The sequence below is a fragment of the Taeniopygia guttata genome, chromosome 13 (assembly GCF_048771995.1).
Source record: "Taeniopygia guttata chromosome 13, bTaeGut7.mat, whole genome shotgun sequence".
NCBI classification, from domain to species: domain Eukaryota; kingdom Metazoa; phylum Chordata; class Aves; order Passeriformes; family Estrildidae; genus Taeniopygia; species Taeniopygia guttata.
Window position 1 is genome coordinate 12,593,907 of NC_133038.1, and position 26,999 is coordinate 12,620,905.

The window sequence follows — 26,999 nt, forward strand, 5'->3', positions numbered from 1 at the left end:
TTGCTGTCTCTGATTTGATGTAAGATTAATTTCTAGTATTTGTTGACAGCTCTGTGGCTTCCCCAATAGAGTGAAAAGTAGATATTAACATAAAATGTTCATTGTGTGATAATATTCTTGGGAGCCTTGACAGTTTATTACAGCTTGTGACTATTATCACTAATATTATTCTAAAAGCAGAAATACCAGTGTTTGTATTTTTCAGTCTGTGCCATGCTTATTAAGAGATGGCAGAGATAGATCTATTTCTGAACTTGATTTGTCAGGATCACTAACTGTTGCTTTAAAATGCCCCAGGTAATATTTACCAAACAGAGAAATAAATAAAAGCATTGGGATGCTACTGCATAAGAATTGTGGAATTCCCTTGGCAAAGAGTACTTAATGGGTCACAGCAGTGAGCTCTGTGCTGTAAGCTATCATAGACACCAGCAGGTGAGAGTTTTGTTCTCTGCTTCTCCTCTGCAGTGCTGAAATGAGGATTACTCATGTCATGCTAATACTGAAGTGTTAAATCTGATCTAATCAGCTTTATTCTGAAAAATATATGCTTTAGAACCTATTCTACAGGTTAATTTTACACCACCCCTTGGAGTAAATGAGAAAGCATGATACAGCTTTAAAAAATACCTTCTGATGTAATTTCCCTTCTAAAAATGCACAAGATTTTTCTCTTTTGCTGTATCCCTTATTCCTTCTCCAGTGATGTTGGGGGAGTTTGAGTACTCATTGATGTTAATTTGTATTAGTATTATTGACTGATTTGCAAATTCCATAAGCTGTGTTTTAAAACTAAAATATCAGTCAGGAAAAATGTAACAATTTCAGTAATTGTAAGGAAAAAAGAAAGGCAGCAAAATGTACATCTTTTGTTAAAACATGGCAAGACTGGAAAAATGTAACATATCTTCGTGTTGGAGTCGGGCTCAGGACTGCAGCTCTGCAGGACCAACACCATGTAGACTTTGGCATGCTAGAGACGTTGTTTGAAATAATTAGGAATGTTAAAATGGCGATTAAACCTTTGAGTGTGATCACAGAAAAGGAAACCATTGTGCAGTAAATCCTTTTGGTGTTACCATAGCAGGTAGGAAATCCCAGCTGAAAATATGTTTGGTTTGTTTCCATATTTAACCCCAATTACCCTTTGCAGGGGAATTCTTCTTAGCATTCAATTCCTCATGTCACTTTTTAGCTTCTGTAGGTCTTATTTTCCCCCACTGCATAAATTGCAGCAGGTGCACAGAATTGAAGACATTACAATTAAATGTAATCAAATATTTTAGGCATTAATGAACAGCTCCAGGAAAACAAGTCAAAAGGGAAAAAAAAGAAACAAAAAAAAAGGCTTTAAGTGAGAGAATTTTCAAACACCCAAGGCACCATAGGGCCAATTAACGGAGTCAGACACCAGGACACATACTGGCATTAATTATCTTTGAGTTCAGGGAAATAAAAAATAAAAGCAACAATTATCATAATAAATTTCCACACACTGCTTGTAAGTTGTGCTGATCTACAACACACCTGGGTTTCTGGGATGGGAAGGGAACGTTCAGGCACTTGGCAAGGACCTCACACAGAGGCTCGTGGGTGAGCTGGGCTTTGCCTGGATCCCAGCTCCAGCTCCACATTATCCCAGAGAGGTCAGAAATTCAGCATTTGCTGGCTGGAAATGCACAAAGTCCATCCTAGTGAGGCTGTCACCTCTCCCTCCCTCCTCTCTCACTCTCATTTTATTACACACCTAATGAAAATGTTCACAATGGGAATATCAGTCTCAATCTACTCTAAATACCTGTGGGTCTCTCTAATTCTCCTTCCTCTAAGCTAAGTAGGAGCCAAACTAAAAGAGCAAATGTTTCATGGATGTCATAAATTTCTTGAAACATGCAGATGCAACAAAAAACGGGATTCTCACTAAACCAGAGGAAAAAATTTTGAAAGGTATTAAAAAAATTGATCTTTCTCTAGCTGATATTTGAACCAGGTGCAATGTATTCTCGTTGAAAATACGGGAAAATGGAGTAATGTGTTTTGGCCTGTTGGTTTTATGTCAGCATTAGGTAAAATTAGTGTCTGTAGTGGTTTTCTTTGAAGCATTGTCTGGCTGTTTGGTTGTATCTGGAGGGCAAATGTCAATCACTCCAACTTCCACACAATATAAACTAGAAAATAAATCCCTACATGAACAAGTTGGGTTTAAATTTGTTAGTCATGTGATATTTTTTTAATGTCCTTGATTATTCTAGGTTAAAGGAGGAAAAAAATTCATTATGCATTATTTCCTTTCTCTTTGTATCTGCTAATTAAATTTTCATGCTTGTAGAAGAAGTCCTTTGTGGCATTCTTTATGTTTAGAAGGTGATTTGCATGGACAGGATAGGAGGATGGAGGGGGACCTCAGGGATAATCTGGTTCAAGCTTTCTTGACAAAAGCACTGAAAAAATATGGGGTAGATAAAATGGTCCAGCACCCTGCCCACCTGGATCTTGAGTGTGTCCAATACTGGGGAATCTCTCACTTTGGATGATGAGATTGTACCAATTGCTGGTTGTTCTCATTTGGAAAAGTGTTCTCCTTGTGTGCAGTCAGAATTTCCTCAGAGGTAACTTGTATCCATTACCCCTCTTCTTTTCCATATGACTCCTTGTGAAAAGAGATTATTTGGGGTACTTTGATAATTCTGATGTAAAAATTCACTGTGATCTTTTCTCAAAGCACCCATCTGTAGCAAACACATGGGACAGCATTCAAAAAAATGTAATATTTTCATAACTTAATGTCAGCTAAATGAGTGTGTTTTCATTTGCTGTCTGGAACTAGTTCCTTCAATTACTTTAATTTATAAAAAAATATATTTAAAAGGTTTCAAATCTTTAAAAAACATTTCAAAAATTTCCAAGTCAAACTCCACAGCTTTAAACATAATATACTACTATGCCTCAGATGAATATTTTAAACTGTATGTATAGGATGTCCTTTTCATAATATAAGAAACATCTGCTGTTTGCCTGTGCAAGTGTTTTAGAGAATTTAAAAGCTAATCCTTTTTCCACAATGGTTATGGAATCCAATTATTTAGCAAACTGCCACATAACATTTTCTTCCCGTAACATTTGCTTCATACCTTAATAATTCTTAATATGAAACTTCCTTAGATTTCTTTTGGAAGCTTCCCAAGCTCTTAAAATGGCATTTCAAAGAGTCTAAATGAGACAACATGTCTCCAAGAGACCAGCATGAAAGTCCCCCCTCCTGCAAACCTCTCCTAAAGAACAGAAAGATTTGGACAGTTTCTACAGGCTTCTGAAATGTTTGGAAGAAAAATTATGAAGGAAGGAGTGTTTCCTCACAAGAAAAACAAAATAAAAGAGGAAGAGGATTCAGTTGTTTTCTTTTTTTTTTTTTTTTCAGTGCATTGGTTTATTGAATCGAGAAGGATTCCCAACATTCACAATTCCTGTGAGCAATATTCTTGTTTATGCCCATCCTCTGATTATGCTTCAGCCTTAAGTTCAATAATTTATTTAGGCTTAAGTAATATTTGATCACATCTTATAAATGCTCTGTACTACTGTTAAAGAACATAACTCATGTGGATGCTTTAAAATAAAATCACAAGTGTTAAATCAAAATATTTAAATTTTGAAAGGATAAGTTTGTTTTCCTCTTCCTTTTCTCGTCTGTAAAAAAATTAAAACCTAGGTTTTATGCTGGTGCAAGAGTAAAGCCAAGCTTTAGTCCTCATCTCCTTGTTGTAAGATTCTGACATGGTAAATAATATTGAACTTCCCAAAATATTTTAAAATTAACTGAGTAGTTATTAAAATTCACATCTTTGATCTTGTCCACTTTGTGTCAAGACCCAGAATTAATATCTAAGTAGTGTTCGTACTTACATGTGAGGCTTCATTTTCTTCCCCCACACACTGATTTTTAAAAAAGTTATGATTACAGGTATGTGAATTCTTAAGCTGTCTCCTGGAGAGGCGTTTTTTGCAGTTCCATGGCACCTCTGCCACTCATTATCAAATAAAAGCCCATAAGCTCTTTATATGCAGGTGCAAGATTATGATCACTCTTTTACTGTTGACAGAATTAGTGTCTGAGTGCTGGTATTGATAGATATGATGTTGCAGAGGATTTTCTGTCGAGAAATCTTTATTAGTGGTGTATCCAAACATAATGAAAATCATGAACTTAGCTTCTCATGCTGTGTGCTTTCTTCTGGATCTCTGCAAAGCTTGAGCAAAGTTTTTGTGCCAGAACAAACAGAGTTTTTCAGACCAGACTGGTTCTAATAGTGAGCAGCAGCTCAGGAACAAGAGCTTTTCACTGACATGGCCCCGTGCCGTGGCCACCACATCCTGCCTGGTGACTTCAGCCTGGATCTTTGGTCCCACAGGGACCTGGATGAGAATGGAAGTCCTTTCCCACCAGGAACATTCATCTGTGTTAGAGGTAGAGGCTGATGTTCAAGGAGTACTGTAATGGTGACCTGAATTAAAGTTGTTGTTCAGCATATTTCAGTGCATTCATGTGTAAATCCCAAAGATTGGGATTGGTTGGGTTTGGGGTCTGAGGAGCTCTCTGTGCTCAAAACCTTCTTAAGTAGTTCAGTTTTATGAGCTTTAATTTTCTGTTTTCAAACTATCTGTAGTCTTTCAAAGCAAGGATGTGACCAATTGCCACCTGAGGCTGTAATATTTTTTTCCCTGCATGATTTACATGTTCTTTATATTGGAAAGTAATTGATCTTGTCTGGGGATCAATACCAGGTGAAGTTTATCCCTGTTGGAAAGCAACCTTACAACACAGAAGAAGTTGAGTTTGGAGAGCAGGGGATGTGTCATGCAACATTGTCATGTTCCCTCATAACTTTAAAATTTATGTATTGACTTAATGATGAAAATAATCTATTAACTGAACCACCAATCAAAAAAAGGATGCCTGTGGATTCTGTACCTCTCACTCCCCTGCTGTGTTTTTTTTGTAGTTCACAATACTGAGAATTCTTTTGATTATTCCTTTAATGTGCACTGCTTAGGGTTTAATGTGCAATCTGAATTAAGGACATTGAAACCGATGCAGGCCTGACCTGTGTATCCATGGAATTGCATACATGACAAATTGTATGCAGAGCTCATCCCTGCACACATTGTAGCACTCTAACCATTAGCACCAATGAAAAGGAGAGCGGGAAATGTCCTGTCCCCTTTAAACTTGTCTTCACACTTAAAAGTATTTTCACAGTTCCTTGCAGGCTGGTCTGTAGCACTCTGATGGGCATTTCTCAGATATATAAAGTCGGTTTAAAATAGAGAGTATAAGGGGAGAAAGAGAACTCTTGAAATACAGGGGAAAAAACCCTTTTAATAAAATGAGAAATCAACTTTTAGAAAAGGGCAGAGGGGAACAGAAAGGTCTGGCAAATAACAGAATAAAAGCAATCTTAAATTTTTTTATATGAAACTGCACCTAATTCATTTCAAGTAAGTGTCTCAAAGCGTCCTTTTAAAATATCACCAACTGCTAAAATCGAATACTGTCATTTTATTGTAGTAACTGTAGGTTTACTTATTTCATAATTGGCTTGGCTAGGGAGTTCACCTGGAGGGATTTTACCAGTAGCCATTCTTATCAATTTTTTAATAAATCCCACAGATTGTGTAAAGTAAATAATGAATGGCATAGTACTTGGTAAGTCAATATTTAATTTAATATAGGTTCTGGGAAGCTCACATTTTACTTGCAGATATTACTATGCTTCTTTTTTAAGTAAAAAGAAAAAAAAATGTTTACAAAAGGTAAAGGAGTAGAATTTGTAGGGTTATTCTTGTAAAATTTAGTTCATATTAGTGTTTCATAGCTTCAGATTAATAGAGGAAGTGATGGGTCTGTGCTGGCTGCAGAAAACACCAATAATTTTTCTGAATCTGGAGATCTGTTCAATTGGTATTAGTTCCTACAGGCTCATTCAGCAAGTGTGGAAGGATATATATTGATATATTCAGCCACAGGGCAACTTCAGTTACTCTGCTTTCAGTAACCAAGCTTTAAGCCCAGGCTTAAGTACCATTACAGTTAGAGGGAAGCTTAAGATAAGTTTTAGTAGAAGTTATTTTAAAATTAGTAATTTTGATGAATTTTCTTTCAACTTAATATTCTCAAGTTGTTTCTTTATGGGCATTTTAGAACACTATCGAAGGACAATTCCCTCTTTCACCACAGCTTAAAACATCTTACATAGAAAATTTTGTGCTGAAAAAAAAGGGTTTTTTGCAAATAACATCTTCCAAATAGTATTCCTTATTTATTTACTGTCATGGTAACTTGGCTATAAGTACTTTTTTTGATTTTTGAAATTACAAAAGGTAATAAATATCAGTCTTTAATGCTGCAGGTCTCTGATAATTAGTGCATCATCATAATTAGTATCTTATCATCTGAGTACTTCAAAGGAGAAAAAAGCAACAAACACCTCAGACAAACCATACAAAGGCTACAGACTGAAGAGCTGACATCTCATAGTGGAGAGATTTATGTGGTCTATCAGAAAAAATTTAGCTTTTCTACTGTTATTAATCACCCACATCTGCTCCTTATGTTTCCACATGACACCATTGACTATAGTAAAGAAGCTACTCCAGATGAAAAAGGGTAAATTACCACTGGTTAAAAAATTACCATCCATAAGAAGAGCAAGTATAACTTAAATTAAGCTTTATTACTGTTTTGAGAGCTATTTTGTGGAAATCTGGTAAATTAAATTTTACCAGGGGTGTTCCCTGGGTACCAGGGGTGACCCCCTTCAGGGGAAAGGGGTTAAAAAAACATCCTAAAGCCTTTGTAGAAGGGCTGTGAGAAGTGAGGAAGGTTTCCTTCTTTCTATTGGGAAACCTTTGATATTGTCAGTTTCTTTCTTCCCAATTTTAGGGTGAATTTGGTTTGTTTTTATAAAATTTAGTGTACTTATGTATTTTTTTTTACTTTCCATTGGTTCCATTGTTCAGTCTTTTTGTTTACTTTGTTTCCTTTAAAACTGGTTTCATGGGAATGGAAGAATGTTGTTCTCCTGGACAGATCCTGATTTTTGCTTATGTCCTGGGGCCTCTGTTGGTGCTGCCTGAGTCCTCTCCCAGAGCTCACTTTTGCTGGAATGCTGTTCATTCACTCCATGGTGAATACGTACCTGTCATCACTATAAGTTAAAACTAACTAAAACAATTACCTAATTGCTAGACAATTGCTGCCAGAGCTAAACAAGGCCAGGAAAGACCCTGGACTGTCTGGATGATACAAAGTTTGTAATCAGAGAAAAGCTAGGTCTTCTCTTTCCAATAGAGTCAAACACATTTGTTCTTGGATTTTTTTTTTTTTTTAATCATGGAAGTAAGAGCCAAAATCTATGTGTAAGTCCATTAAACAAAAGATATAAACAAAAGGTGGGGTCGCTACTGTTGCTGCAATCTGGCAAATCTTGAACTTGTAAATAGTAGCTGCAGTTGTTTTATAAAGGCAGAACATAGTGACTGTAAAAACCTTTTATAACACAGGAGACATTCAACCACAGTTATCTCAAAGCTCAATCCTCTAAAATGTAAATTCTATTTATATTTCCTTGATAACAAGACCCTATATTTCAAAATATGAAATATGTATTTATAAGGATATTATATATATAACTATAAGGATTTAATATTGGTTCCCAGTTTTTTAATTGCCTAAGCACTGTTTGTCTATTCTATACCTTAAAATATGGCAAAGGCAATGCGCAGCAAGGTGACATTACTAAAGTTATTTCATTTAAGAAAAAAACAACTTGTGTTTCTTTACTGATCCCTTAAAATACTGTTATTAAGCATTGGGAGGTGAAGATGCCAAATGAAATAGCAGGAAATCCTGAAGTCCTTCAGGAGGGTACAGTCTGTAGGAGGCCTCATACAGCTCAAATCTCCTGCAGAAAAAGCTTTTTCTCTCAACAGGCAAATCAGTCACTTTGTTTCAGCGTTAGCCAAAATCCTGCAGGTGTTTTAGGATTGTTATCCCCAAGGAAGAGACCAGGACACACTTAAATAAAGGAGTTAGTGAAGTTAGTGTAAAAAAAAAAATTGGTTTTGAACACAGAGGCAGGAAGGACACCTTAGTTTAGCCTTGCCTTTGATCCAAAAATACTTTGTATATTTGTTCTTTTTGGTGTATTTGCCCATACCCAGAATTTACCCCTCCCAACTCTTTTGAAATCTGAAGCAATTGTAACATGACAAGACACTGCTGCCTGCAAAGGCACCAACCACCTGCCTGTGAATGGGTTGGAGGCTACTTAAAGGCTGGACCTGAAGGAGGTCTGTGCTCCTAACCTAGGGCACTGTAGGACTCTGAATCATCACTGGATAGAAAACACATCAGGAGCCCTGCTGAGTGGAGAGCCTCGTGGAACATCTTACTGGAAATGCTGAAAAGTGCCTTAAAGATTTCCTTTATTGGACATTGTCCATTCCAGTCCAGGTGTCAAAAAGCCTGACTTTGTAGTGGAAGGACATCAGTTGTTACAAAGTCTGAATTCACTCCCTGTGTTAGGTTAATTTTCTTCTGATCTGCAGCGAATCTCTAATTTGACTGGTGCTCCAGTTTCAAGGGGTTGGTAAAATATGAAATCCCTCACAAAGCTGGGATTAGGATGCTCCTGGGGAGGTGTGAGCTGGGGCCCTGAGTCCTTTCAGCACAGCTGTTCTGTGGCTGTGTTCTACAGAGCAAAGTGAGATAAGCACCAGACATGGTTCCTTTATTAACAGGTAAAGACTTTGATATTGCTTGATTTAGATGCAAATATTAATTTAAGTAAATATTTCTTTGATTAACTGGCTAGGTATCTTGATTCTACCTTGAATATGATGGTCAAGGATATTTTGTAAAATATCAGTTTCTAACATTATTTTTAAGGTCCTTTCTTTCCAATAAACTTGAAATCACCCAAATTATACATTATAATTATCACCTACATGGAACTCTTGTCAGAAGAGCCAGAAGATGAAGTAGTTACAAGATTATTCTTTCTCCATTAATTTTCATGCCAGATGCATGATTAAAATGTTGTATAATGCCAGAAAGCTTTAATGCCCAGGAAAATTTATTATATTTTATTCCATTTTATCTTTAGAGTATGGGGTATTTTGTTTTGTTTTTAACCCCAGAACAATCTTTATGAAAATTAGCAACTGCTCTATTTAACTTCTTACTTATTCACAGGACAGTTTCCATTGCACTTCTATTTTCTGAAGGGAAAGCAGGTCTACAGCATCATAGCGTTATGACTGGCCTGGGGGCAGCAGAGTTTATTTCAGCCAATTAAAATAACAATTACTGTTAGAGACACTAATAGGAATACTCTTTTGCCCATGAGTTCTACAACCCAGATGGTGTGGTTAAAACACCTCCAAATTATTGCATTGTACTGATTGCCAGTCCTCTAGAAGATTTTTTACTAAAAGTATGGTATAAAACTCTTTCCATTTACATGGTGGTTTTCACAGTTTCTTTCCCTAAAAGCAATATGTTAACACAACCACTGCTGAAATTTATATTATCTGAGGTAAAATAAGATAAAGTTGGCTGGACTCTTTGCATTATTATTTATATGATATATAGAGATTTTTATGTAAATTTTCAGATTATGCATAAAACTGTGTTCATCCAGCTGAGCGTGACTGCAGCTTAAACAGTGAATGTAATTAACAATACATTTGCTGAATATGATGGTAGAAGTTTTGCAAAATAATGTGCTGGAATACCTTTAAAATATCACTGTTTCATATTAGTGTGTACCTTGTCTGAGCTGTGGACTCAGTTATTTCACTGGACCTGTTACAACTGCTTTTTTTTTGTGGTAAAGTTCTGCAGGGGCTTGGTTATGTTGAAGCCAGTTGGGGTAATTTCAAACACCTGCATATATTTTAGGAAAAAGAAATATTCCTTAGAGTTTGATCTTATTAAGTCAGAAACCATTTCATTAAAAAAAGGGAAGATGTTTATTCTTCTTTGAGATCCATAGAATCCAAAGAACAGTTTAAACTACTCTTGTACTTATCTTTATTATGATGGTTTCATCCAGTCCCTGTTTCATGTGTGACTGTGGTGGAGTGCAGCAAAGAGAAATCTCAAGATCTTGTCACTACTCTGCTAACTTCTCTGTCTTAGCAATTTCTCCTATGAAAAGGCATTGTCAGGATGGGTGGTACCTGTCTGGCTTCTGTACCTCCAGGTTACTGTCCTGTGATGCTGGTAATATTTTAAGATCTAACTGCATTTAGTTTAGGAAGCTTTAGAAAATTTGTTAGTACAGGCCAACTTGGAGTTCAAGCTTTTAATCAGTAATAAATATTGTTTTAACCTTGCTTTCTAAAAATTCACAGAGTGTCATTCACTAATTCACTTATGTATGCCCTATTAAAATCATGTCTCATATATGAATTCTCTTTGTTATCCAGGTAGCCTTGCTCATAGGTGTTATCTTCAGCTCTGCTGATGCTCTCTTAATATATAATCAAGAAATCTTGTTACACTGCATGTCTCACAATGGCTTTGCATAGATATGATTGTAGTATATTCTGTTAAGAAAAAAAGACAATGGTAAATAGCCTTGGTGTGTCTTTGTACCATTTATGTTATGCTAAGGTAGCATTGGTGTCAGTCTTTTTAAGCAATACATATTTAGGTTATCATAAATATAAAAGATTTATATAAAGGATCCTCATCCCTTTCCTTGATACAGTTTAGGCAAGAAATAAAATTAACAATCACACTTGAAATTGTATGAGCAAAGAAATAAATTAATAGATGCTCTCAGGGTTCATATTTTTTATATCTCTGCATCAGATGGACAATAATTCCTGCCATGTGTATCAACATGGTCTATTTGTAAAATAGAGAAGTAGTTATTCATTAGCATGGGCAGATATGTTGTTTTTTTCCCCTGATAACTTGAAAAGGAAATGAAAAGCTCAACATTGGATAGTATTTATTGCTTGTATGAGTTTGACCTAGATCACAAGACAAAATGGTTTTCCTGTTCTCTGGTACAGATGTGCAATGTCAATAATCTTATCCATTCCAATGCAAATATCCTTTTGATTGTCTCCTCTTACTGGGTGTGTGAAATCTGTGGCCTTCAATCCTATGTGTTCACATGGTTCTAATTTAGGGAGCAGGTACAGGAACGTTCATGAGCATGGCCAGGTATTTCCAGGTGCTTCCAAGCCCAGCATCTTTCAGAGCAGCAGCTTCCCCATGAGCAGCTGGGCAGAGCAGCAGCCCTGCCGGGGGAAAGGCAGCACAAATCTCCTGCTCATTCTGCCCTTCTCTGCCGTGCTGCTGCACAAGAGCATCGCTGGGATTTCAGGTGATATTTGAAAGAGAAATGGAGAGGCTGGAGATACTCTCTGGGAGGGAAGAAGGGATGAGGTAGAAACTAAAAGAGGCCCAGGCATAATACTCTAATTAGCCTTGTCCTGCTTCTACCAAGCTGTTCTTACATCTGAGCCATCTGCTGAGTAATTTGAGTCACCTCCTTGTTACTGGACAGATTTGAAGGAAAAAAAGACGACACTTCTTACAAATTTTCCTGCCCATTGGCTTGACTCATTTGCAACTTATCCTTTCAGAGTGCCACTGAAGCTCACCAGCCAAGTCAGTTTAAGCTGGATTTTAACAATGACTATGGATTTTTTTATTTGTCTCTTTGCATTATTAGCATTGTTGTGTTCTAAATGGTCTTCTGTGTAGATCAATTTTGACTTTATATAATAAAAATTTCTGAATGGCCATGTTTGTCCTTCAACATTTCTCATACTGAAAACGACAGGCATACAACTTCTTTTTTGATCTAGAGCTTTGCTTTGATCAAAATTAGTTTCTGGATTTTAAAATATCTGGAGTTCATGAGTGCATGGTGCCACTCAATAAATGGCTGGAGAAGTTAAACACTTGCAGTATTAAAAGTGAACTTTTTTAGATGGAATTTGTGATAATTAGGCTTGTAATAATCATTTAATCTTTGGTGGCTCCATCATGGAGATAAGAAGTCTCCATTTCTGTTTTCCACAAATGGTTAAAACTAAAGTGCCAAAATACAGGACTGAGATACTGCAACACCATGGGGGTATCCATCATTTATATATTTAATATCTGGACCCAGAATATCTTCAGTGCTCTTGGTAGCAGCTCTTAATCCTTTCAGTAGATCTGGAGTTTCTTTTCTGCTCTGGTCCTTGGGGAAGCACAGTGCCCTTCTTTCAGATTGCAGTGACTTCAAATCATTGAAATTTTGGGACCCAGAGGTCTGATTTTTAATTTAAAGATAAGGGATTTCTCTCCTTTTTCAAAATCCATATTGACTATCTAATGTTGAATATGAACCACAGACTGTCAGGTTTCCCAAGTGAATGTATTGTAAACAGAAAAGATATTTTTTCACTCTGTCACCTTCCCTTTTTCTTTCCCATTATATCTTCATAAATTTTCAGTGTGTTGTGAAAGTTTCAAAAGAGGGTGGAGATCCTACTGCTGCAAAAGTCTGGTAGCTAAAGGAAGTGGCATAATAATTAGGCTCCACTCCCTTATTTTTTCTGCTTTTGTTTCCCTTTTTTCCCTTTTATTTATTTTTTTTTTTAATTTTAAATGTGAGAATTTCTGGATTCCATGCTTTTGGCACACATAAGTTTACTGTGCAAGCTGGTGACCTAGAAGTGTTGCTACAGCTGTAAATTCTTGCTGCAGATAAACTGCTGGCCTTTTCTTTTATCAACAATGAATAAATGCAAGAACAGCCAAAAAAAAAAAAAAAAAAAAGAAAAAGAAAAAGAAAATCAGAAAAGGTAATTTTGCAGAGGAAATGACCAAACCTTCAGCTTATCTCAGGAGTTCAGTTATTTTCCACTCTTTTAATAGAAAAATAACTCTAAGCCCAAGGAAGGTGAATATGTTCATCATCTGATTTGTCTACTTTTTTGTACACCCTTGTTTATGTTATTGCCAGGTACTGACATCCTTGAATTTCTACTTTCTCTTGTATCCTATGGATCTATTCTCTGTGTGTCATAAAAGGCACACAAGCAGACATTTCCCCCTGTATGCTTCCTCACAAATATTTGAATTTGTTAACACTGGTAATATTCAGAAATGCTAATAACGTTGAGCTTCCTCCACCCCTGCAACTACTGCTTACACCTGATTTTATTTAAATGAAACTATTGCATTCACAGAAAGGAGATTTTACATTTGTGAGTAGGCTGTTATGTTGTATTTTTCTACTCAAACTCTGAAGATCTCGTATGTCTGAGCTTTCTTTGTGGTAATCATGGATATACTGCTGTATATTGTGTCCATAATGGACTGTGGGTTTGACTGATGTTGCTATAAAATGGAGACCAGAGAATCTTTTTGTGACATCCATTCCTTAAGGATGCATTCCCCTGTCTTGAGGTGGAAAGGAGAATGATGCAGGATATTTGTATTTTTGGTACTTAAGGCTGTGTGAAGCACCAATGCAAGCAAGAGTCCAGGGAGGTACTAGACAAATCTTTGACAATTAGCATATCTTCATTAAAATCACTATGCTGCATGTGCTTGTAGAATGTCTGGAAATTTTCCATTTTCTATAATTTTCAATATTCTGTGATTTTCCAATGGTATGCCTTGGCTTCAGCAAGTATTCAGAAAAAAAGAACAAATACTTTAATCTCTTTTCCAAATCTGAAGTTGCATGGGCAATGACAGAACAAGACTAAATTCTGGCACTGTTCACTCAAATATGCATGATCAAAGTTTACATATAATTCATGGCATTATCAGAAGTTGTCATATATTAGAGTATAAATTAATTCAGAAATCAAAAAGCTTGGTGCCTAGGTCATTTAAATGGACTTGTATAAAAGGTGCCATACTTCGTAAATCCCTATATAAAGAAAATAAAGGAGTGTAAGCCAGACATCTGCATGATCAAGCTGGTTTCCAATTGCAAAATATTTTTTTCAGAAGCTGAGCTGAACATCTTTGATATTTTTTTAAATAAGATACTTGGGGTTTTCTCTAACATTTTCTGTTTAAGATAAATTAATCAAGGGGGTGGGATTCATTACTTTGAGGTTAGTCCATGCTTATTATAAATGTATCAGCAGCCTCAGGGAAAGCAACCAATCCATAGCAATTGAGTGTCTAGAGGCAGCAAGATGGGGAGATGATGTAATTAGTGCTGCATAATGAGTCACATGATGGAAAAAAAATCCTTACATGACACTGTTTTGCCTGAGAGGCCAATGTGGTTGTGTATGCTTATTGTCTTTTTCCATTTTTTTCTTTATTTCATGATTATGTATCAGATCAGTTGAATGTATTAATCTAATTATTGATACATGGTGTAATCACCACTCCAGGCCCTCTTTGAGTGGGGTTTTTGGGCTAATTGATAGACTAGTTTGTTTGGGGTTTACTAGAAAGTCATACTGGGGTTTGTTTGTTTATTTGTGGTCTTTGGATTGAAATTTATTGCATGGTATTTTTTAATAGCCTAGCATGTTTTGCTATGGTTTCCCCAGGAGACTAAGCTAACAGCTTCATAGTTTGCAAGGTCAAGGTAGATTTTGAGGGAGGAGAAAAATCCATGTAAAATTCCATGTATGGCTCATGTTCAAAAGAATTGACATTGTATCCACACATTGCACTGTGTAGCTTGGAATTCACCTGAATAAGATTTTTGACCATTTACTGAGTAGAATTCTATTTTACAGCAATAAAACCAGTATTGTCAACAATGATTTGGGCAATATGAAGCAGCTATAAAATGTGACAGGGAGTTGATATTTTCCAGTATTGTGGGTTAGATAGGTGGAGGGGAGTCCTGGGCCATTTGAGAGAAGCTTTGTGTCTGCTTTCTTTCTGGAGTAGCTTCAGTGTGTTTATAGCATCTGGTTTTGATAAATGGTGTGGAGATGTAATCCTGCTACTCCATAACACACAGTATAAGAGACTGATTTACCTCCAGGCTTAGTTCCTTCCTGTGGGTAGGGTCTCATGGGTGGACACATGGGATTGTTGAATCCCCATATCCCTCCTTTGGACATTGCTAACACAGCCAGCAGTGCAGTTTCCAAAGCTACATCTGCACTGCAGAAGCTTCATTGAAATAAATTTTAGAAGATGATGTATGTTATAATATGTATTCCCTTAGATCATTGTGCCACAGAAAACCTTTTAAAACTGTGGCCTAAAAAGAGTATTTTACTTTGAAGAGCAGCCTGCAATGTTAACACTAGATATTCCCAAAAAGACATTTCTGTATGGGCTTATAAATCTCAATATATTAGGAGTAAAATACAGGGCACCTATCACAGAACACCAAGTGTGCACTGTAATGAGTCTCGGAAATGCCACACATTTTAGCCACTAGAGGAGATATTCATACACACTACTATCAGAAAGTACCAAATGCTTTTTCTTGCAACATGCTTTCTGTGACCCAGACTTCCTTATTGCTCAAAAATAGAACTCAAATTGAAAATTTAGACAATAAATCTAATGACTTTTTTTTTTTTTTTTCATTTTGGTGTTTCCTTGTCTTTTCATTTAGATGTAATCACTGCAACGGCAGACTGAGGGCAAATGAAATTAAACCAGTTGGGTGAATTAGCTCAGCAAGGAATGGTTCACAGGAGAGTCTTTATCTACTCTTTCCACAGACTGTGTGTGCATAATTGCAGGTAAGGGCACTGGCTACATTTTCTTCAATAGAACAATTATAATAGGAATTATAATTAAAGGTCTGATATTATACTCATGACTAGATATTTGGATCAAAATTGTACATGCCCTAGCTTGAAGCATGTTCTAAAAATGTATTTGATTAAATTTATATTTTATTGCATCCCTTCAGGGGTATGATTATGCAGCCAAAATTACTCAGTTAATTTTAAAATTATGCTTATAAAAACTGGCTTTTTTTATTAAGTATTTCAGACTTTGAATGCACTGTTTTTTATACTGAGGTATTGTTCAGAGGAAAGTTCATATATGCATATCTCTTCATATTACAGTACCATGGTTGTCAAATTTTCCCAGACTAATATATATGATGTACCATAGCATGAATTTGAGGTCCCCAAGACCTTTAGAAAGGCCATGGCAGAATCAAGCACTTAATTACTGTCTGTGACAACAGCAATCTCATGTAAATGTCTCAGTGCTGTGTGCCACAGTGAGAATGAAGACATTTATTACTCTGCCCACAATGCTGTGCCAGATTTTGTGATAGCTAATAACAGAAAATCTTATTTGTCACTGCTGCAAATACTCTGGAGGACGACTACTGCTTTTGCAAAATACCTTAACTCAGATCATCTCTAGCAAAAGCCAGGACAGAATATGAAAGTTACTCAGTGGCCCCTATAAAGATGCATTTTATATTAATTTAATCTAGAACCCAGTGTGCAGATTTTGGAGAGTGTTTTGCTTAGAGAGGACTGATACAAATGAGGATTTAGCAGACAATATGGCCTTAAACCATTTTCTGCTACAACATATTGGTGAGGCCTTTGAACCTGGAAAAGAAAACATGACAATAAATAGCAGGTGACATTTTCAGAGTGAGCCATCAGCTTACATTTCCAACACACAAGGCTCTACTTCTGAATGTATAGCAGGCACATAGGTGGTTTTTGAAAACCCAGGAAATATTCTCTAACTTTTCTTGTGTATAAAATGTGTTTCTTCTATATAGAAGTCTGACAGAATTTAGAATAGATAATAGTGAATTATAAAATTTACAGAATTCATTGATAATGTATTTAATGTGCAATATATTTGGTGTCAATATAGGAAAATAACTGTGCTGATTTAAAATCATAGTTGGACCAGCAGTCCATGTCTTGACTTGACCTGGTATTAGATCAGCTAGAGAACGATCTGTATCTTTGCATATTCTAATTATTTTTGTGAAACCTATTACTTCTGTTGAAGAACAGTTATATCCTCATGCTGCTAATGAAATATATGCTAAGACAGAAGTTTCAGTGTGTATCTTGTTTTCATAGGTTTTCTGTGCATAGACTTAAAAAAGTATTTATTTCATGTGTCTTGTAAGATATTTCACAGAACATGAATTTGGTGGTGTACCAAAAAATTGGAATTTGTTGTAGTCAAAAGAACATTAAAAATGAGAAAGGATAGGATTCCAGCCTGAAAGTAGGGATTTGGTTCTGCACAATCCTGGTTCTCCCTAGGCCTGGTAAATTGAGTTTATCATTTCTGTTAATTGTGTGTATGCTAGAGTGTGTAAGGAAGGTGGGAGCACTCCCAGAACACAGCTGCTGTTTTCTGAACCAAATCTTTGCAGTGCACCTGTGTTGTGAGGAGCTGTTTCCATTGGAGCACCTGCTTGCTGTTCTCCCGTATTCTCTTTGTGAATATCTAACAAGGGGAGAGAAGCTGGAGAATTTTTTCCTTCGGGGATCAGTGAGGACCAAACCAAAAAGAATTTTGCAGGATGAAAACAGCAAGGGCTGAGTATAAGTAGATGAGAAGGTTTCCCAACTCTTTTGTTCATCATCAGAAGTATTCTAAGTGATCTTTTGATATGAGATCCTTAAAATATATCAGAAATTCCTGCATTTCTTTTCTGAACCCTCATTCTACAGACCTAACTAGTGTTTTATTTGGTACACTTTTCCTTGAAAGTTAGAGGGGCAGATAAAATACAGGTTCTTTCTAGTTGAGGGAATCCTGTTTTATAATGGGGTTTTTGTTTTTAACTGTGAACAGTAATTGTGAGATTGATATAACAGTGTCTGTTGGCAAATAGTATTTTAACTTTTTTTGCCTTCTAAAGAAGGTCTGTCCAAATTTAGAAAGATGAAGAGACCTAACCATGCATTAAAGCATTTCTGGTTGAACGGCATATGTGAAATTCCTAAAAAAAAAGCATGGCATTATATAAAAACCATCTTTAAAAACTGGGATGTTATCTTTATGTATATACATATATATGTATATAACCTCTCATGCTTTCTCTGTACAAGTGGAATTACATTCATAGCACTATTATTGGATTACCCAGTTTGTAGATGTTTTTTTGGTCTTTGCATTCTCAGTGCTAATATCAACAACCTTATAGAGCTAAAATTTTATTAGTTCACAGTCTCACAAACATTATACTACCTCAATAAACAAGGGGGATTGGAAACTAGTACTAAAGAATTAGTATTAAGAAAATAAGAATTTTGATGCCCTAGATTCTGGAGTTAATTATGCAAGCCAGCTCCTGTTGTTACAGATGGAAGGCTATAATGTCTGGATTCAGAGATGTGTAGGTGTCTAACTCCCATTGAATTCAGATGAGAATTAGGTTCCTAACTACCTTTCTGAGTCTGGGATAAAGTGATTTCAGCAGCATTCAGTGTCATTAGTGTGGAATTTCTGCCTGCTTCAATGCAATTATTTTGCATTTACTCTGTCTTAGTAACAATAAAACTCTGGCCGCAGAGTTAATTTGTTGACTATAAATGGTCTGTGATTTTACTCTTTTGAAAGAGAAATCTTGCAAATAAACCCTATTGAGAAAATGTATTTGTATTTGAAGGAAAACCATTCTTCTCCAAGTTGCATCCCCATGCCTTGCTTGGATTGCTTGCAGCAATTTCAAGCATTACTGCAGAGTCTGACTTAGAATGCAGAGGGAGCAATGTGTCTATATATTAGTAAGGCCTTTCATTAAATCTTTACTTTTGAAAATAATTGGTTCTTTTAATCTATAATGGAACATGGACTTACAGGCTGTCTGTGATTAAAATTAAACCTTATTTGTCTTTTAATATGGTGCTATGTTCATCTGTAATTGAGTGGGGATCGATGCCAGCCGTGTGATGGGCAGTAAGCTTATCCAACGTGACGGAGATAGATTTCAGGGAAGACAGACTTTGCTGTTTCTATGTACAAGTGGGATGAGTAGACCATATCAGCAACATTTAATTATTCTGTAGGTAATTATTCATTTGAGGGACACAACTTTCAGAGCAGTATTGGAATAGAAGGAAGGCCGATACAATTAGCATTTGGCTAAGTACACTGTTTGCACTGGTAGCTGGGAAGTCATAATGAGCTTTTCATTACATTTGAATAAAGGAGTGTTTTATGTAATAATAAAGGCTTTAGTATAACAATACTGACTTAGAGAAAACAAAAATAAAAAAAGAAACCAAATGATAGATAAGTATCATGGATTCACTGGGTTTTTTTCTCTTTTTGTTAAGATCATTTGCTCTTGTAGAATCATATAGCAATTTAGTTTAAGAAGGACCTATGGAGGTTAAGTAGTCTAACCCCTTTGTTACAGTTGTTCTCTTCAGACTAGGGTGTTCAGGGATTGTCCAGTAGTCACACAGAATCACAGTCTTGAAAAACTTCAGCGATGGAGATTCTGTGCTCTCTTTGGGCATATTTGACTACCCTCATGGTAAAACGAAATAATTTTGTTTTAATACCTAATCAGGATTTCCATGTAACAAAATGGGTTTTTTTGTCTGTCAGTCTGCATCTCTCAGAGTGCAGGAAGTTAAAGAGAGAGTAATGTGTCTCCTTAGTGCCCTCTCCTTAATGCTGAAAAAACCTCTTGATGCCTTTCATGTGTTCCATATTCCTTATCCCCTCCCATCCTGGTGCTCTCCACTGGACTCATCCCAGTGTGTCAGTGCCTTTTATTGGTAAGGCCTTTGCTAAACCTCAGTGGTTTCCTATCAAGCCATGTCTTCTGGGTGTCCCAGTCCCTTGGGATAGCAGCCCTGTCTCACACATATTGACTGATGCCCCTCAATTTGTTGCCATCCACAATTTGGGAGTGCATTAACGAAGGCAATTCCCAGTGTTAGTCCCCACATCACTGTGTGGATTGTCTGTGTGACTCTCAGGCACTGTGCATCCTGATCAATTCTCTGCCTGCCTTATCCACATCTCCAGCTGTCACTCACCTGCTGGGGGACAAGACAGCTCTGGGGGACTGTGCCAAAAGCCTTCCCAGGGTATCCTCCAGCACCCTCAGCACATCTCACATCATCCCAGGAATCTCTGCATGTCCAAGTAGGCTGAGCAATCTGTATATTTCTTTTCCTCTGCTGTGGGTACTGCTTCACTCCCACAAGAAAAAGCGGAAGGATGTACGGCCTTCAAAGCTGAAAAGAAATTAATCAATCCTCCCAAATGTTATGCAGACTTTCATAATGAATATGTTTCCATCCTTGAACAGTCTTACTTTAAAATGTATTTTTCTATGTGAACTATTGTTCAGGAAAACTAGATTTCTTTCACTGCATTTTACGTCTCTTGCACCATAAGCAATTGTTAGCGGTATACTTCCTGCTAAGCTATAAATATTAATTTGTTACCAGTGATACTAGAGGAGATACTTAGTTTTATTAGTAATGGATGTGAACTGGAAGGGCTATGACCAGAGCAGGTATTATTTAACTGTTTGAATTTTCATCACTTTGTTTTTAGAGAGCAAATAATGGTGATTCTGTCTCTTTTTTTTTTTTTTTTTTTTTTTTTTTTTCCATGAGGATGTTTAAATAGTGATATTACAATGGATGAGCTGTTAAACCAAATGACTTTTTGTCTTGGCTTGGACAGATTATGCTTGTTCAAAGTTCCCCTTTTCTGTTAATTTATTTCTGAGAATCTTTCAGCTACAGTCTACCAAATACATCTCCCTTTGTCTATCCAACTGCAATATCCACTGAAATTACATTTATCATTTCCATGGTTAGTGCAATGTGGCATTTGATCTTCGTAACTTCATAGCCTGTCCTAGAGATGATCATAAAAAAATTTGTTCAAATTAAGAAACAAAAGTCACTAGGACTTTTCCTAATTTAAATTTTTTGGGGTAGCGCCAATAGTGAGTATAAGTAATTGTTATGGTTTAATCCCAGCCAGTGAATCAGGCACACAGAGCTGTTCCCTCAGTGGGATGGGAGAGAGAATCAGAAGGATAGAAGTGTACATACTCATGGCTTGAGATAAAGGAAATTTAGCAGGTAAAGCAAAAGCCATATGCAAGCAAAGCAAAATAAGGGATGAATTCCCCACTTGCCATGTGGGCAGGTGTTTGGCCATTCCCAGGAAAGCACAGCTCCATGACATGCATCAGTTATTTGGAAGACAAACACCATCATTAAGAAGTCCCCTCATGCCTCTGCTTCCTTCTTATTCCCCCCTAGTTTATAAACTGAGTCCATCCAGTGTGGGGTATCCCTGTGGTCACTCAGGGTCAGCTGTCCCTCCTCTGTCCCCTCCCAGCTCCATGGGCACCCCCAGGCTCACCCCTCACTGCTGGGGTGGGGTGAGGGGCAGGAAAAGCCTTGGCTCTGTGTGAGCCCTGCTGAGCAGTAAGGAAAACATCCCTGTGCTAGCAAACCCCTTCCAGCACAATCCAAAACACAGCCCATACCGGCTGCTGGGGAGAAAATTAACTGTACCCCAGCCAAAGCAGCAAAGTAACTTCCTATTCTTGTCCAGAGTGCCATTAAAATGAACTGTAGTTTATTTTATCTTGGTGTGATTGGATTTGTCACTCTAATCAATATAGTTGTCTGATCTAAAACAAAAATGTAAGAAATTTCATTTTCCATTATGATATTATCAAAAGCTAATTCATAACACAATCAGATGCTGCAATGGGCTTCCTATGAAGACTTTTTTTAATAGCTGACATAAGTAGCTTAACTTACTTTACTGTGTTATTAAGAGAAACCAAAAAAAGTGACATAAACATTGTTTTTTCCTTCACTCATTTCATGCAATTCTCCAGATCAATAACAAATACATACAAGGACATCCATATGCCTCACCTAGGGCAATGGATTTAGCAAAGCTTCTCACATTTACCCTTTACTCCAATTAATTTATTGTTTATCCATTGGAAACCTTTTCTGAAATTTCTGTGTGGTATTTTCACACATAGAACCTTAAACCAGCAACAGTGCTGTTAAAATACAACTGTTCTAAAATAGCAATAAAATACAGCTGTTCTAAAGTATGAATAAAATCCAACTGTTCTAAAGTATGAATAAAGTATGATCAATGATTTTAAAAAAAAATCATTGATCATACTTTTAGATCTCATGACTCTATGTGAGAATAAGAACAGTTCTGTTTGTACCTGACCTAAGTTTGGCTATACATTGGGCAAGAGAGCTTTTCTAAAGAACTGAAACCAGTACATTTCATGTGCTTTTTTGAGGCTTGCATAGGATGTAGATACACCTCAGAAGTTTAAGTGTGTTACCAGCTGCCATCAGAACTGGTTTTAACTTAAGTTTCTGCTGCAGCTGCTTAGCTGACAAACCCTAGTGCTTAGAGCAAGCAGAAAAATCCATATATAATGTCCTCCATATTTGTTCTCACTGCAGAGAGTGAGAACCTTTACAAGTAGAGTCATCAGATTCTAATCCAATTACAATTCAATCCCATACATGACATCTACATGCTCTGTTTTTGGTGAGTGTTAAATCTGAGTTTGAACTCCTTTGCATACTGTAAGTATAAAACATTTCCAATACCTGCTCTGGGTAGCTAGTGGAAAGTTCTTATTTTGTCCTAATTACAGCTAAACATCATCAATATAGCAGCTTATTTCAGTAAAAGCCTCAGTGCAACAGCAGTCTTTGTTTTAGTCTCTATTTTTGGAGTTGTTGGTTAGCAAAAGGAGCTGGCACTGGATTCAGGGAAGTTTCTGAAATAGCTTTTGAACTTTTGACACAAAGAGTATTGGCAGATCGTCTGCCAAAGATGTCACTCCTGATGTAGTGAAGCCTATTGAATACACAGCTATGAGAGTTTCCTCCAAAAAAGTAATTTCCATTTTACAATAATGATATGACACTAGGCAGTACATTTCAGAGCATTGTTTTACTTTTTCAGTGGTTCAACTCACACAACATTTGGCAGCTTCTTCCTTGCCATACTTGAGGTATGCAATAAAGACTTGCTCAGGAATGGAGTAATCTCTTAGTATTCATTCATTCATTCATTCTAGTCATGCAATTTTACTTATTCATGCAGTTTCCATAACATCCAAGTGATAGATTGCACATAATTTACACAGATAAATTACACACAGCTGTGACTTCTAAAAACTTGTGGCTCAGGTCAGTACTTCTAAGTTGTAGCTTGAGAGTTTCAGAGATTCGAGTTCTAAACATTGTTCTCCGTCTTGTTTTTATCTTTTATATAAAATGAGGGCAGTCTAACAGAAGATAATGGGTGATAAAATAATAATTAATGTAGAAAAAATTTATGAATTTAAGAGCTTGTACTTTAACTAAGACAGGTTCTTCAAGAGCAGTAAGGAATGCCTGCTTTCCAAGACTTGCAAAAAAACATAGTGAATTGTTTATGAGTTGTTAAACATAACCTATATTTTGTATTAAGACATTGAAACATTCCTAAATGGCACATCTGAAAGGTGTAAGGGAAGATGTCCACAAATTCTGTCATTTCAGTGCACAAATTCTTTTGACAAGTGTATTCTAACTAGAGGTGAAATATTCTTGTTCTTGTCTTGCATTCATGGAGCTTTTCTGTAAGCCTCATAATTGGATTGCATTTATTTTGAAAAAAAAAATCTCTGAGATTGAGTGTCAGCTGCTCACCTTAGCTAAGACTAATGGAAAAAATGAAAATTAAATTTCTAGAGGAGAATGGGATAACATCAAAACCTTTATATTCTTTAAACTAATAACTAGCAGAAATTGATCAATTAAAACTATCTAATTCTACCAAGTAAAAATTAATCAATTATCAAAGAAGAGAGGAAATAATAACTTAAACATTGGGGTTTTTTTTCCTTTAGGAATAAATATATTGATCCCAAATAATCACTGTGTTCTTACAATGCATTTGTAGCTGCAAAAACAGGAATGATGAATGATTAATGCTGTCAATCTAATCTTTCTTTCAGAATTGTACTATTAGATTTTTATATTATTGTGAAATTTTTGGTACACTTGAATTCAAGAGCTCTATTCACTCCTTTTAATCACTTAATTCACAAAAATTCAGCAATCTGTGTTTGCAAAAGAAACTTATATTCTACTAGAAATTTTAATCATGAGTATGGACCATACAGACTGCCATTTTCCTGAGAAAATGCTTCAATATTTCCTACCAGAATTATAGTGACAAAACAAATTACCCAAAAAACAGTCTAATGCTGTAGAGAGTTAAGGGTTTTAAAGCTGTCTAGATGTTTCATCATTATTTATTGCTTTTTATCCTTCTAAGGTCTTATAAAAGTTTAATACTTTGAAATGAGAGCTTCTCCTCTCTAAAATAATATAATAATAATAATAATAATAATAATAATAATAATAATAATAATAATAATAATAATAATAGCATTGGAAATAATAACCCCAAGAGTTTAAACAACACCTTAGTTATTTCTCATGATTTTTGAATGACGTATGGAATATTCTAAATTCCCAAACAGCTGTTACGCCTTTGGCAGTGCTAATGGCTGTTATTTATCTAATAGCCAGGATCTAGAAGTGGAGTTTGGACTTATGTACAGCATCATTGATGGGTGTTTTTTTTTTTACATCATCCTTTCACTTGGAGGTGAGGCAAGGTAACCCAGCTGTCCATCCACTATGGAAACCGGCTTTTACTGATTTGCCTTTTGGCTGCTATTTAACAGATATTGATGTTAATATTAATTTAATTAGTATTTCTTTAAGGCAGAGCTTCTTTCAAAATCGATAGAAAATTATAATATTATCTTAAAGACTTTTTTGTACAAAGCATTCTGGTGTAGGGATTTGTCCCAGAGAACTCAGAGCAGTGGTGTTGCTGAATGGCCTCTCCAGCTGTGCCACGTGGGCTGATGTTGGAGCTCTGGATGCTGAGAATTTTAGAATATTTCCAAGTATTTCCACACTGGAAGGACCCGTGCTTGGCAGAGCCCTTCTCTTCACCCAGACATGAATCAGAGCAGCCCTGAGCTCCTCCTGTCATGGCAATTATCCCTTTGTAGCTCTGTCCATGTCATTACTCCACCTTGGAGGCACTGGGGTAATATCCAAAGCAATACAGGGAGTGGTTACCAAATAACAGCAATGGCTTCTTCTTGCATTTGTTTTTACAATTTGTATTTTTTAGCAAGAAAGCAAAGAATAGAATGACACTGATTGCTGTGTCATACTTTGAACAAGAATATGTTAGTGAGAGCCTACAGTAAAAGGCTAAAACTGTTTGATCTCCAAGCAGTTGTATTTTCTAAAAGACATAGTGATTGCATACCGAATCATGGCTTAAGTTTTTGGTGATTTTTCTTTTTATTTTTTCCTAAAAATGCTCATATTGATATTATACCATGAAAAAAAATGACCCACAAATGCACATAATTGAAGAAAGAAAATTTCAGGAACTGTCTTACAAATCAGATAATTAGTTCCAAAGTTTTCCATTATTTTTAAATGCCTTGTTTGTCCATAATGCAAATTAAAAATATTGTTTAATAATTTAAGGTAGGTGCAAATTGATATTAAGTTTTTAGGAAGTTAAATCCTATATAATTAATTATTTTCTAGATGTCACCAAGTGCATATCATGATATTTATTTACCACAGCAACTGATTCAATTTCTTACAACAATAAATTATCCTCTCTTCAGCATGTTTAAAATAAAATTTTAAAAAAATACAACCCCCAAAAGCTGAAGTTGCCTTTATTGACAATGAAACCTACTTGTTTATGCCTAACATCAGTGAGCTCAGCCTTCATAAATCATAACTATTAACAGTGTGAAAATACAGTCTCATGATTTTCTTGAGACCATTATGTCAAAAATAAGAAAAAAAAGAAAAAAAAACCTGAAAAAAACATGAAACAAACTAAAACTTTTCCTTATTAATATCCAAAATTTAATACAATTTTGCTATGCATGTCTGTTTAGCTGAGATCTAGTTTTTTAAGAAAATAATCTCTGGAACATTTTAGCTACTGCACTGCGTCCACCAAGGATAGGGGGTGTGTTTTAGAAAACTCATTAGTGAAACCATCTGTTCCTCTCTCCTTCTGAGCTCTGCAACTTTGTGTGACTTCTCCACTTCCAAAATGTCTGTTCTCATCACAAAGAGCACCATCAGACTGAAGAAATCTTTCCACGGATCATAGATGATGGATATTTCCACGGGGTTCATTCTTGCACAGAAAAGCCTTATGAAATAGTTTAAAAGCTCATCAGTCTGTCTGAGACCTGTCAGCTTAGCACTGGAGTCCATTTAAATTTCAGAAATACTTAGGGAGTTATTGACCCCTTATAAGTTGCCTGCCCATTCTATGGCCCCAAGAAAACACCATTGATTCTGCATTGTTAGATGGATTTGGGCTTTGGGGTTTGGGTTGGGTTTTTTTGGTTGGTTGGTTTTTTGGGAGGTTGGAGTTTGGTTTTTTTTGGGTTTTAAAATTTATTTATTTTCTTATTTATTTTTATTTTAGGGGGTTGAGGGCTTTTTCTGAGGTTGTTCTGCCAGCTGTCTGTGACACAGTTGCCTGGGGTAGAAGAGGTGGGTATTGTATGATCTGTATTCTTGGTGGAATCTAAGATCATGTAGATTAGTAAAAATTGATTTAGCAAAAGAGGGATGTTATTACTGTCTTGCTATGTTTCCTAAAAGCATTTAGGCAGCAGGAATGAGTGGTCAATATCTCTGTATGATAGTTAAACCCAGAGAAGAGAAGCTTAGTTGAGCATATTGCAACATGATGAGTAACTGATTGAGTAACCAAAGCCATTTGTCACTCTAGGAGTTAAAGCAGATTTGTTCTGAACATCTAGGGGAGAAAAAGGAAATTTTGGAGAAAAATAGTAATTCTGTGTTCTAAACTCCTGAAAAAGACATGTGGCAATAAGAAATTTAACTCCTTATGCTGAAGCTCAGTCTGACAAAGCACA

At 36.1% G+C, this 26,999-nt stretch overlaps 1 long non-coding RNA gene across 1 annotated transcript in view; it reads left to right on the forward strand.

The window, feature by feature from the left end:
* LOC140685020 (uncharacterized) overlaps nt 1-26,999 on the forward strand; it is a 542,812-nt gene that overhangs the window by 317,992 nt on the left and 197,821 nt on the right. The window contains exon 3 of the long non-coding RNA XR_012058144.1: nt 15,627-15,756. This is a non-coding gene — a long non-coding RNA (uncharacterized lncRNA). The remainder of the gene's footprint in view (nt 1-15,626; nt 15,757-26,999) is intronic.